Source organism: Pteropus vampyrus, unplaced genomic scaffold, assembly GCF_000151845.1.
Source record: "Pteropus vampyrus isolate Shadow unplaced genomic scaffold, Pvam_2.0 Scaffold54, whole genome shotgun sequence".
NCBI classification, from domain to species: Eukaryota; Metazoa; Chordata; class Mammalia; order Chiroptera; family Pteropodidae; genus Pteropus; species Pteropus vampyrus.
The window spans coordinates 7353307-7366877 of NW_011888835.1; positions in this window are offsets into that span (position 1 = coordinate 7353307).

A 13571-nucleotide genomic window follows, 5' to 3' on the forward strand; every position below is an offset into this window, starting at 1 on the left:
TCAAAGGAATCAGTTTTTGTGGTTACCAATGTAGCTGTTTGGGTAGACATTGACCATTTTCTTCTGAAATCTGCAAACTTCCTTGAAGTTCCCACCATCGTGTTAATTCATAGGAAGTTGACATCTTTATAGAGCTGTGGCCAAAAAAAAAAATTACTTTTAAAACCACATAACACCGTCCTATGTACACACACTATATGACATATCATGGTGCAAGTTTTAATGACAGGGAATAGCTTCTTTAAGTTTAATGCTAAGATGTGGGTTTGGGTGTGATTACAGGAGAAAGAAATAGATACTTTCCTTGTCCATAATCAGTGGAAACTCCTTATTCTGTTAAAACCAACACAAATAAACAGATATGCAAACCTGTTTTCCATTTGACCACCTCTTTGTGTTAATTGTAAAATTTCTTGCCAAGGACTTAGAGGAGCTCACAAAAGGAGTAGTAGAAGTATTGAGCTGCCTGTGATGATTTCATTGTACTGATTTGCTTTTTCGTTTTTCATTGCTCCTCCTCTGTCCGTGGGTGCCTGGGGATGAAGCCTCAGAGATTTGCTCATGAATAAGCTATTCTGATGATAGGGGAGGGTATTCAACTGTCTATTTATTCATCTAAAATGTATTGATGTTCGGATAGAGATAGAAATGAATAGGATAAGATATCTGCCCTTCCATAGCCTTTGACAAGTAAACAGCTAGGAAATAATGTTATATGTGCTATTAATAGAGCCCTGTATGGAATGTAGTGGGTCCGATGGGAATAGAAAGTGAGGAGACAAATAGCACAGGTGAAATATAAAAAGGATCTAGACCGGCATAGTAGCAGTGGCGATGAAAAGGAAGAGACAGATTAATTCTTATAGGAGAAGAAAATCGCAGAAGCTGGAGTTTGGTTTTCTGGTACTACAACTTTCTAGCTTACTAGTCGGACCATTCATACAGTCCAAGTTTTTAAAATTTTCTGAATCTTGATTTCCTTGTTTGTAAAATGGAATAATAGTACATTCCTCATAGCGTTGTTGTGTGGATTAAATGAGATAATTTGAGAAAAGTTCTTAGTGTCCAGTACTTTAAACATAGTAATTGAACCCAGGATTATCCAGAGAAACAGAACCAACAGGATATATGTTATCCTATTTATTATAAGGAATTGGCTCACACAGTTATGGTGGTTGAGAAATCCCATAGTCTGCTACCTACAAGCTGGAAGCCCGGGAGAACTGGGGGTATAGTTCTAGTCTGAGAACCAGGAGAAATGATTGTGTGGGGTCCAGTCTGAGTGCAGGAGACCATTGTCCCAGCTTGAAAACACTCAGAGAAAGCAAATTCGCCTTTACCTCACCTTTTCTTCTAGACGAGTGTCTAATAGATTGCAGGTGGCCCACCTACCCATAATGCTTTACTCAGTCTACCTATTCAAATGTTAATCTCACCCAGAACCTTCTCCACCTCCCCTGGAGACACATTTAAAATAATGCCTACAAATATTTGGGCACCCTGTGGCCCAGTCAAGTTGACATAAAATTAACCATCACAGCTATTACGACTAATATTAGTACTGGAACTTGGGTGAGAAGTCATGTAGTATAATTAAACTTGCATGAGGTTTTAAGCCAGATAACCCTTCATTTAAATCCATTACTCTTCTATACTATCTATCTGCAAGACGTTGCTCAAGTTACTTAATATCTCTGAGCCTCGGTTTCATCATCTTTGAAATTCGGATTATAGTAGCTATTTTGTGGGACTCTTTTCAAAGAAATAGATCGAGTACGAACAGAATATGGCCCCACATCAAAAGTAAATAGATGTTCGCTACCATGATTGGGGGCTGAGAGAGAAAGAGATGTTTAGAAGGACACCCTTAAGTTTTAAAGTGATGTGCAGAGAATATAGAGATGTTTAGAAGGACACCCTTAAGTTTTAAAGTGATGTGCAGAGCGGACTCGTTTAGAGAAAGAAAAGGCGAGTTTTATTTCAATCATGGTACATCTGTTACCTCTGGTGGGTAGTTGGACATGAGATATGCTTCTCAGAAGGGACCTGGGACTGGGAATTTAGCTTCGTGTATTGGTGGCGTATAAATTACATATGATTCCATGGATGTGGATTGGATTTCTAGAAAGGAACTTAAGATTCAAGTTTAGAATCTTGGAGAATACCAACCTTTGCAGGGAATGATGGAGAAAAAGAAGCCCATGATTAAGACTGGGCTAGAGCGGCAGTAATAGGAGGAAACCGGGCCAAGAGTTACCCCGCATTCTAAGAGAGCCGAGAGCCGTGTTCGCAAGCATGCACAGTGGCCAAAGGGGAGGAAACTGAAAACAGTGTTCACTGGATCTGGCCACGTGATGGGCACCTGGTGACTTTCACTCTAGAAGTTTTTGTGGAGCAGCCTAGCAGGAGGCAGATTGCAGGGGACTGAGAAGGGAGTAGGGGTGAGGAGGTGAGGGTGCAGGCAGTATGGGCTAGACTGCAACCGTGACTCCCAGCACTCTATACCACGAAGGCATTTACGTGGCTTGGATGGGCTGGACATCCTGGGAAGACAGGAAGTTTGTGAGTGTGCGTGATGCAGTGGATAGTGATATCAAGGAAATCAGACACTTAGAAGAGCTCCTGGCTCATTGCAGGCACTCAGTCAACGTTAGCTACTGTCACCTACCAATGGTAACGCCATTTTTATTGACCACACGCTCTACTGCTTCTTATGTGCATTCTGAGCTACTACAGGGAACAGTTGGCTGCACAGGTTGACGATGGGTGGGAAAAATGAGGAAATTGGCCAAATTATTTATCTACATACATCAAATCAGAGCAAGTTGCTTGAGGGTTGCCTGGCAATAGCACTGTCTTCCCTCTTTCCACCTCCTTCCTGAAAGCTACATTCATTTTTTTCTAAAATGTCCGCTTCTACCTTGACACTCCAAGAAATGTAGTCAGCGCTATTATCAACAAGTTTTAACTTGTGAAAAATATTAAAATACTTGAAAGATAGTCCTTTTCCTTCTACCCAATGCCCCTTATTTTAGGCATCCCACTATACTAGATGCAAGCATCGTGTGCTTGTAACTCATAATATTTTTATCAAAAATTTTTTTTATCGTATTATAAATTTAAAGATATAGGCACTCTCAGATGTTGTTATGAAAGTTTGAATTGCTCTAACCAACTTTTTTCAGAAAAATAATATATGTGTTCATTGACCTAGGCAATCCCATTTTGAAAAATATTTTCTACAGATAAAAATATCCACTAAAATGCAAAGCTATAGTTACTGATAGTCTCTATATTATCTGTAGTGGCAATAGAAATGGAATAGCCTGAATATCTGTTAATTGGAGGAAAGTTGACTAAATTATGGTACTCCATAACATGAAAGATATTGACCAGAGAGATGTTAATGATATATTATGACGAACAAAAGCAAGCGAGGACTCCATATGTATACGATGGTGTCATGTTTGCAGCATAATTAAAATACTTTGTTTATATGTGTTCATATCTTGTTGTGAACTATGTATTTATTTTTAATATAATTTTTTGAATCATAGAGAAAGAATTGGAAGGAGACACACCAAACCGTTAACATTGGTTCCTTCAGAATTGATAGAGTAGAGATGAGACATTAATTTTTTTCCTTATATACCTCAGTATTTTTTGACTTGAATATTAGAACATGTTTACATTACTTTTTCAATTAAAAAATAAGCCCTGTAAATAAGGAAAAAATAAAGCTCTCACCACTGTCTTCCGAAACGATAAACCCTCTATTTGAGATAAGCTGTAATGGGCACAATGGAGAATGAAACGATAATTTGCAAGACTTGGATGAATAAACGTCACTTTGGAGTTAAAGAATGTCAGCAGTGCTTGGTCTCTGTGATGAGGCTTGAAAAACTAGTCGTGCTATCTGTCTTTCAGTGTAGTCACTCCTCAAAGGACCCTCACGTGTGCTTTTGAATTTGATTACTATGTGGGGTGATACATTAAGAAGTACACACATCATCAGGGATTAGTTTATTAGTTTTATTTAACCAACATTTATTTAATGAAATTAATAATAAAAAATTAACAATAGCATTAATAAATTACTAATATTATTAACTGACATTAATAGTTAATTTCATTAACCGTAGGAAAGAGCAGGACATATAGGAATGGTATTCAGACAGCTGAGTGTTGACTGGGTAGTAGTCAGGAAAAAGAAATATCAGAAAAATTACAAAATTATAACACTGCCTGTTCTGGTGGAATCTTGTAGAGAGTGGGTTGAAAGAATTATTGGAAGGTCACTCGTGTTCTCAGAATATAGAAAAAGAGACAGGAGAAAGCATGAAAAAGAATGATAGAGGCCGTCAAAACTTTGAGGGAGATCATCCAGCTTGGGGAATGGAAACTTGGAGGAGAGAAGAAGAGAGAGGGTAATGGAGATGGGAAGGAGGGAAGTTGGTACAGCTTGTGCTTGGGCAGCCAAACCAGTGAGCTACTTTGGACAAGGCACAGACGAGGAGGGAAGAAGATGAATGCTAGGAGCGAGGTAGGAACAGAAGGGACATGGCAGGTCATCCAAACAAATAGGCCTAATGTGAAGTTTGCCGAGCATGGGTCTTGATCGTAGTCTCATCCAGCAGCCAAGTGGATTTCTATGGGTAATTTATAAAGTGAAGAAGTATGAATTAACATCTTCATTTACTCAATCCTCTTTCATAACCAAGATGTCTTAAGCACTCAGAAGGTTTAATGTATTCAGTGTGTGCATGATGGCTTCAGATGAGATATTTGGATCTCTCCCTCTGAGCTGTTTCATACAGAGCTTCTTGAGTGAAGGAAAAGAAATACTGCTTATGAGAAAGTCACAGTTAAAAAATAAGGGGCACAAGAAACCCATGCTGTAACAAGAGGAGGACCAACAGGACGAGAAAACCTCGTTTTGATTTGAGATGGCATGAAGTAGCTTTGGCATCTTATGTGAGTCATTTAAATTATTTAGGTCTTTGTTATGTCATCTGTAAGAGGAGGAAATCTATAATTTCTGTGATCTTGTGTGCTTCCAGGGATTCTGTGAAACTGATGAACAGGGCAGAATCGGAAGGAGCAATGGAGAATGGAGATGCAGACTTCAAACTCATAGATATTGGTAGCTAAGAGTTAAATTTAGAAGTGTCACTGACCAGGATTCAAATTCCAACTTTGCCGTGTATTAACAGATGACCTTGGGAAAGTTTCTCTGAACTTATTTCTCCATAAATAAAACTGAGGATAGTAACTGGTATTTAGCTATCAACATGGAACGTGTTAAAGGAGATAATGTACATTAAGTGCTTAACGACACCTGATAACCTGGAAGCGCTCAGAATGTGGCAGAAAGTAAAGTGAAACATTTCTGTTCAAGTTAGAGCTGCACTTTCTCTTTTCTGTTTTAGATTTATGGTTTCTCCCTCCAGATGGAAGAAAAAAAAAGCATCGAGAGCATCTTGGCAATAAAAATACAAGTAAATATGGTAGTGATTTAGCAGTACATAGTAAACATACCATTTCACAGCAGGCAGGCAGGCAGGAAGAAAAGAAGGAAGGAAGGGAGGAAGGAAGGAAGGAAGGAAGGAAAGAAGGAAGGAAGGAAGGAAGGAAGGAAGGAAGGGAGGGAGGGAGGGAGGAAGGAAGGAAGGAAGGATTGAAGGAAGGATTGAAGGAAAGATCAAAGGAAGGATTGAAGGAAAGATCAAAGGAAGGATCGAAGGAAGGATCGAAGGAAAGATGGAAGGAAGGATCGAAGGAAGGATCAAGAATTGACCAAACAGAAGAGGAATATTATTCAGATGGGGAACTGGCCAGCTCAATGGCTAAAAATACTGTGGGATGGTCAAAGAAACTGAGTTGTTCCTTGAGTCAGGAACGCCATGATTTATAAAACACAGCACGTTTCCGTTCACGACTGCTTGGTAGCAACCCCATGGCCTCTCCACTTCCAGGACTTTTCTAGCCTCACCGGGGCTACTTATTGAGCTCTGTGGAAGTTTTTCTGTGAGTGTCTTGAGTGAGAAGTGACCTAGACCATCATCACCACTGCTACACGATGCCTCAAGTTCAAAATCCTATTAAATGTTAACAACATCTGCACCTTCGTAGCCCTCTCATGGGCTGACACCAAGAGTTGACAAACTCCTTCCATCTGCAGTATTTAACTGAATGTGAGAAAATGAAGATTTCAGAAAGGGTCAGTGATGTATTTGCACATAAACTTTGGACATGGCGATATATGTGTGACCAACCAATAGTTTAGACAAATAGGCAAGGAACAAAATTGTCTTCTCTGTGCTGAAATAAGCCATGATCCCAGCCCAGGATGAATGTAGAGCCCGGCAGTGATGCATAAGAAGGGGCGTTTGAAAGAAAAGAGTGACCTAATGGTGACAAATTGAGATAACTGAGGTAAATTTCTGTCTTCTCTTAGTTCACAGGCTGATGAGAGGGACAGAAGTGGAAGGAGAATGATTCTATGATCTAAGGCTTACGAGCGTTGATCCAATCAGGCAATGGAGAAAGGGATTTTATAGAAGAAACCTACTGAAAAGTTATGCTCTGTTTCCATGGGACGCAGGTAGAGAATGTTTGGGAAGAGTGGAAACTTTTTGGCATAATGGGAAAAAGGATTGAGTGCTAAGGTAGAGTCAGATTTCTCTCCCCCATTTTAACAACTAATTTTTATTAGTTGGCCATGTGGTTTTTCTGATTTTTTTTTCTACTTCTGGTAAGGCTTTTGGGTAAAATTATTTAGCATGAGGGAAATTATGAAGGCATGGCACAAACTATATCTGGGCTCAAAACATATTACAGAAAAATTTTACTCAAAATGGTGGTTTTCACGGTCACATTATTCTATCATCATTTACGGTCTTGGACTAGCAAGTCTGGCCTTGCACCTTGACCTCGGGTACTGTCATTCTACACAGAGGATCATACGCAGAGTGGAGACAGCTATATGTCAGAGGCCCCAGGAGTGGTCCTGTATGAGCCATCACATGTGGGTGCACACGAACGAGCAGGGAGGAGAGGAAAGCCCTGTCTTTTCGGTAAAAGGCACATTTGATCTTTCCCGACCACAGCAGAGGACGAAGCAAGTTTCCTGGAAGAAGCTCAGGGGAGGGAAAAGGAAAATTAGAAGGCTTCATCTGAAAAGTCGGGGCTGAGCTTGAATTCCTAATTGCCACAGGTCTTTTCCAAGAAGCATGTCTGTCTGTGGTATACCAGCCTTCAGCTGGGTGGCTCCTGGATCATGTCTCCTTAGTCAACCCGGCTGATGGCACTAGCACCATCAGCTTTCTTCCAGGAATCCAGTGCCCATCCTCTGGTTTTCTGTTGAGCTGGTCTGGCCCTACTTAAGAGGAAAATAATTGGTATTCTTTACTCCTGTGTTGGGCAGTAATTTCCCTTTGAGCCACCCTTCACATCAGGGCCAGCCCTTTTGCAAAATTATGCAGTAGAGAGTTTTTTTTTAAGCATTTATTTTTTTTTCCTGGTGCCCATCACTCACTCTATCCTCCCCTTGGCCCAAATATTCAGGACTCTTGAATATTTGGGCCAAGGGGAGGATTGCTGTACCCTCATCACTGTGGTACCTGCAGTCAGCCAGAAAACACTTCTTCCTTTTGGAATTGTCAACTTGTTTTAAAAGTCACCAGTACCTTGTCTTATTCTACCATGTGCCAGATACCATGTCAGGTGCCATGGCTACAACAATAAACTAGACATGGTTCCTCAGTTTATGGTGCACAGTTTCTGAGATAGATAAGTAAGAATACCAAGTATCACAAAGATGCAAAGGCTTGAAATAGCATAAAACATTGGCAGAGCGTGGAAGGCCCCTAAAAACATGCTGGCATTTGTTCTGGAAAGGCCACTACACAAGTGTGCTGTAAAGACAGAGCTGAGTGGGAGCTTTATCCTGAAGACTGTGGGAGACCCAAAGGAAAGTCACACAGGAAGGAGACAAGATCAGATTTGCAATTTACAGAAGTCCCTCTTTTAAGTAGAATCAGGGAGTAAGACCACTTAGCTGGTATCAGAAATCCATATGGGGGCTGGAGAAATGTGGGTAGAGAGGAGGGGACAGATTTGAGAGAGATTTAGGAAATAGAAGTTGCACGTTTCGGTAATCGCTTTATGCCATTATTGGGGGAAGATGATGAGGGAGGTGGACGAGTTAAGGATTCTGACGAAGTGTAGGTCGTAATGGTGCCTTCCCAGAGAGATGGCATGCCAAAGGAGACTTGATTGAGGACTTGTATTTTGATGGTGGTGGGTGTAGATGAGGCTTAATCCAAGCTCTAATATTTATTAATCAGTTCATATGTTACTTTCTTACCGAAAAGGCATCAGATTGGTTTCATTAAGTTAAAATACATATCTCTTTTATTACATCCTTAAAGAATTTAATAATGCAGGCAGTTTTAGAGCCCATGATAAACCACTTGAAGAAATATTCTTTCGGGTGAATGGTGGGGTGGAACAGGTTAGAGAGCTACTAAGAATCGATTTACGTCATCTGGCCTCTGATCATTGTGTTTACATGTGATCCTGCCCTTCCTGCACACTTAATTTTTTTCTCACTTAAAACATCTCTAATCTCTGTCCCCTTTAGTTTTTAACTCATTCTTTTAGCCCTTCCTGTTCAGCACTACCAAAACCCTCTGTAAAAGTGCACTGGCTATAGCATGAGAACCTCCCAGTTCTGTATATTTGTTATCTAGAATGAAAGGAATGAAGATTTCTTTCCCATGGGCTACAGATTCAAAGACTCTCTACCACTACCACAGAAGACATTTTGGGTGAGATGATTACTGAATCATGTAAACATTCCCAAATCCTTGGTGTTTCCCAGTCATGTATGCTCATTATTGCTGATAGAGCCTAGGGAAACAAGATATGTGGGAAATGAGAAAAATGTTTTAAAATTAAAAAGCTCTATGCATTTGGTTCCTTTGTGTCTGTCAATGTGGCTCTTAAATATTCATTTTCTTTCTCCTCTATTTCCTATCTTTGTATTCAGTGAAAGCCTTAAATTCCTCATTCTCCTACTCCCACGAGAGTTAAATTTTGCTAGAATGTTAAGAAAGAGAGTGAGCAATAGGCTTTTCTAAGGAGTCAAAGAAGGAATAGAATGGATGCAAATAGAAAAATGTTTAATAAATAACATGGAGCCAGATATCTTGTAGTTTTTGTAGCTTAAACATAATAGTCAAATACTTTCACCATTCATAGGATCAAACATCTAGCTACCTACTACCCTTGTTCATGTGGTGGGAAGAACATATCCCTTGTTATGCAATGTGGACCTAGGAAGTGGTTTTAGATTGGTTTCGGCTTCTTTGAGATGGTTTTGGATAAGATTTTGTTATGAAAGTTAAACACAAGTTATGATTGCATGCTATGAGAATGCCCCATATTCATTGGCTGTTCAGTCACCTAAACCCACACTGAAATTCCATAGAGCAATTGATGTCAGAGGCAATTTAAAAAGAAAAGGATAAGTTAGCTACTGAAAAATATGGGTCTTGATTCTGTGGATGAGCAATGCAATTGCTACGACAGTGGACAATGGCTCAGTTCCGCCTGGCAGAGGCACATACCTTGGATGACTTTAATCCAAGTGACATGCCAGGACCCCAACCAATTAAATGACATAATAGAGAATAAGCATAGGAAGGAGATGTCAAAGACATTCCAGTGGAGTTAAAAGTCGGGGAGAGAGTTCACATTTGCTAACTTCCATTTTCCATCCTAGTTTGGAAAACAGTGAATCTCTTGACTGTTATATAGAAATATAAAATTCAATAACCATTAATAATCAAGTATTGAATGACATATTTTTGAAGGAGAATTTTGTAGAAATCTTTTATTCTTAAATTCTACCAGAATTACTGTGACAATAAAATAATAAGACTGATTTTCTTGAGAGCGATGACCACATATTTTCAACTTTGTATCCTCAGCAACCAAGACAGTTTCTGGTATATAGTAGGTGCTCAATAAATGTTTGTTGGTTGAATGGATATGTAATTAAAAGCTACATTTATATACAAATGTTCATATATCATAATCATAACATTTACATTATGATACCTACAGTAATATAAACTTTGCTTATCCATTATTTATAAGCTCAAGTCAGGAAAGATTTCTAAAAAGGGCCAGATAGCAAAACTTTAAAACTTTTTTAGGTTAAGAGGTAAAATTAAGAGGATTAGGTAAGTACTTATGTAACATGAGGGAAAACAAATTTGTACTACATTTTACTGATGAAATTAAAAATAGAATGGTAATAATATACTTTTTTTGTAATGGAATGAGAAAAATGGGATTTTTGGGAGGAGGGATAAAATTTTGTTTAATTGGGTTTGATGTGCCCTATCATCAGAATATTTTGAAAATAGTCATTTGTTCATGCTGATATATAACGTGATTTTAATTATTTCATTTAGAGTTTGAATTTCATGTAATTTTTGCATGTCACTAAATATTATTTGCCTTTTGATTTTTTTCTACCACTTAAAAACATAAAGGCATTGTTAGCTCTCATGGCCGTGTAAACACAGGTGGTGGACTGGACTTGGACCTGGTGCTATACTTTGCTGACCCCTAATCTATACCTCCTGGTTTTGAAAAGCATTCAATTCATTTGTTTTGTTTTTGTGTTTTTGGTTCGTTTATTTATTTTTCGAATCTAACGTGGGGAGTTGAATTTGATAATTTAAATCTAATTACATTATGTGTAATATTTTACATGGCAGAAAAGTCTTTAAATTTGAGAGTTTTTAATATTTTTTTTAAAAAATACTTTCATGTACATGTTGTTATGAAAACCATGAAAAAAAAACAAGTTGCTTTAGTATCCTCTTGTTTAGCCTAATGCCTTCACTCCTAAACCGGGTGTGATTCTTAGCAAGATGGGGCCAGAGGACAGGAACTTCACAAGAATTTCCTCTCCCTGGGATAAAAATGCAGTGACAAGGACAGCACCCTTAGGAACTGCCAAGTCCACTGGATGCCCATATTTGACGTTATTTTCCATGTTGTCCTTTTGGTCAGAAATGCTTGAAATGCTTCTGTGCTTTGTAAGCCATACTCCTCACAGCCACTTCCAGGCATTTCTCCTCCTTCCTCTCTCAAAACTCCAGATTCTTTGAAGCACACATCACTGACTTCATTATCCATAACCTGCCCCTGTAGCTCTCACGTCTCTACCCGCAATGTTCTCTCCTCTTCACTGTGTTCTCACCTCCTGGCCTTTTCTACATCCCCATAAGTCACCCTGTAAGATAATGATGAAGGGCGGAGAATCTGGAATCAGGTTGAGTTGGTCCACAGCCTGGTTCTATCACTTACTACCTGTTCTCTGTCTCTTAAATTATGAAAAGGATGTAAAAATAATATCTACTTTGTAAGAACATTGTGAGGATTAATTGAGATTAAAAAATAAAGTTCTTAGAACTGTCCTTTCATATAGTGAACACAACGTATTCAGAGCCTTCGTCATCAAATACAGATTGTAATGAATGCTAATACTGAATGCTTACTATGTGCTAGGCACTATTGAAGGCACATTATATATATGAACTTATATAGGTTTCACAACAGCTCTATGAATTGCTTTATATTATTATTATTCTTTTTTAGATGATGAAACAGAGGCATTTAGATGTAAAATACCCTGTCCTAGATCACTAGCCAATAAGTGGAGGAGACAAGAAGTGGATATCCTGCATTCTAGACTCCCAGGTCCTTGACCTCTTTAGCTCCAACTACCTTTTTTCCCGTCCCAGTTCAGCCATCTTGTCACCATTAATACTTAGACCACTTCCAAAATTTTAATTTCAAACCACCCATTCTCCGAGATTTTCTTCTGCTTACCTTCTATATTTTTAGTTTACTTCTTTCAGTACTCCCACAACAAATATGCTCTGACCTCATGCAAACTTTCAACCCAGTTGGCCTCTCTTCTCACTCAGCCTACAAATTTCATGATCTATTACCATGATACTCTTAACTCCTTTCTTTTATTCTCCCCTTCACTATTCTACTTATCTGGGAAAATCTCATTTCCAACCAAAATAAATTATCCACTAACTCTGTGCCATTGCCGTAACAGTAAAAATATTTTTGAAAATCTGAACTCTGCCTAGCTGACCCATATACCTCTTTAGTCAATGCACTGCCTCACTCTCAGAGACTGTCATTTATTATCTCCATCCATCCCCTCTTCATCTATCTACTCTCCTCATAATTTTGAAGCTCACGTTGTAGACAAAATAGATACAAGTGGATGTGAACTACTTAATCTTCTAACAATTCAACCAGACTTTCAGCATTTGTACTCAACTACTGAACTACCTATCCTATGAAAAGGATAGTTATTTTTGTCTTAGATTCATTTCCATCTCATTTTCTGGAGGAGTTGGTTCCTGTAATGGACACATTTTCTACATCTGTTCTTTCCCATTTTAGGATCATTCATGCTGACATACAAAAGTGCCACAAAATCACCTACCTTAAAAACAAACTAAGACCAACCCCAAACTTCTCTGACTCTAGAGGTTTGGAAGATATTACATCGATCTTCTTCCCTTTACACCAACCCCCTTAAATATTGTTTGTGTTTACTGTCTTCGTAACCTCCCTTGCTCTGCGATTGCTTTAATAGAACTTTTAATTCCACCCTCCACTGTCATTTTCTTTATAAAACTGTGGTAGCAGATATTGTTGATTATCTATCCCCCAAATACTTTCATTCCCACTGTTTTCTCTTTCCCTCCTCCTCCTCCCCACCTTCTTCTCCTTGTTATTCTCTACTTCCTCCTTCTTCTTTTTTGTCTACATCTCCTACTTATTTTAATTATTGTATTTGGACTTTTATTATATTTGGACTTTTTTTCTCATGCGATAAGGAAAGATAACCAAACCCCTTCCCAGTCCTTGGGATGTGAATTGTGTAATTTATCTAACCGAAAAATAAGAAGTATTTTTTCTTGCCAATAGCTGGTTTAGACTTTGGTTTAAGACCAAACGAGGCCAGTGGGTTTTTGAGTAAAATCTGGTGGAGGCATATATGGGCACTTCCTACTAAAGAGAGGATAGAAGAAGAAAAAAAAAAAAAAAAACCACCTTCTTTCTTGGGTGTAGTCATGTCTATATGAAGTTCTGAAGATGTATAGTCATCTTGCTGGCACATAGGAAGACACTGTCCACATTCTGAGCATGGCAGATAAACAAGATGGAAAGTGGCTGATTCTTGGTAGTGTTGGTCCTCTGAAGAGAGAGATCTAGAACAACCCAGAGTCTAGGCATATTGATATGTGAGAGCACCAGCCCCATATTGTTTATACTAATCTCAGTTGAATCTCTGTAACTAGTAGCAGGAAGAATTCTGATCCAGATTTCTTTATCCTTATTTTTTTTGATCTCTTACATTCGACAGCATGTGTCATTGTTGAACTCTCCCTCCTTCCTGAAATACATTTTTCTTCAGGCTTCCAATTCCTTTCTTTTCTTGCTACATAATACACTATACC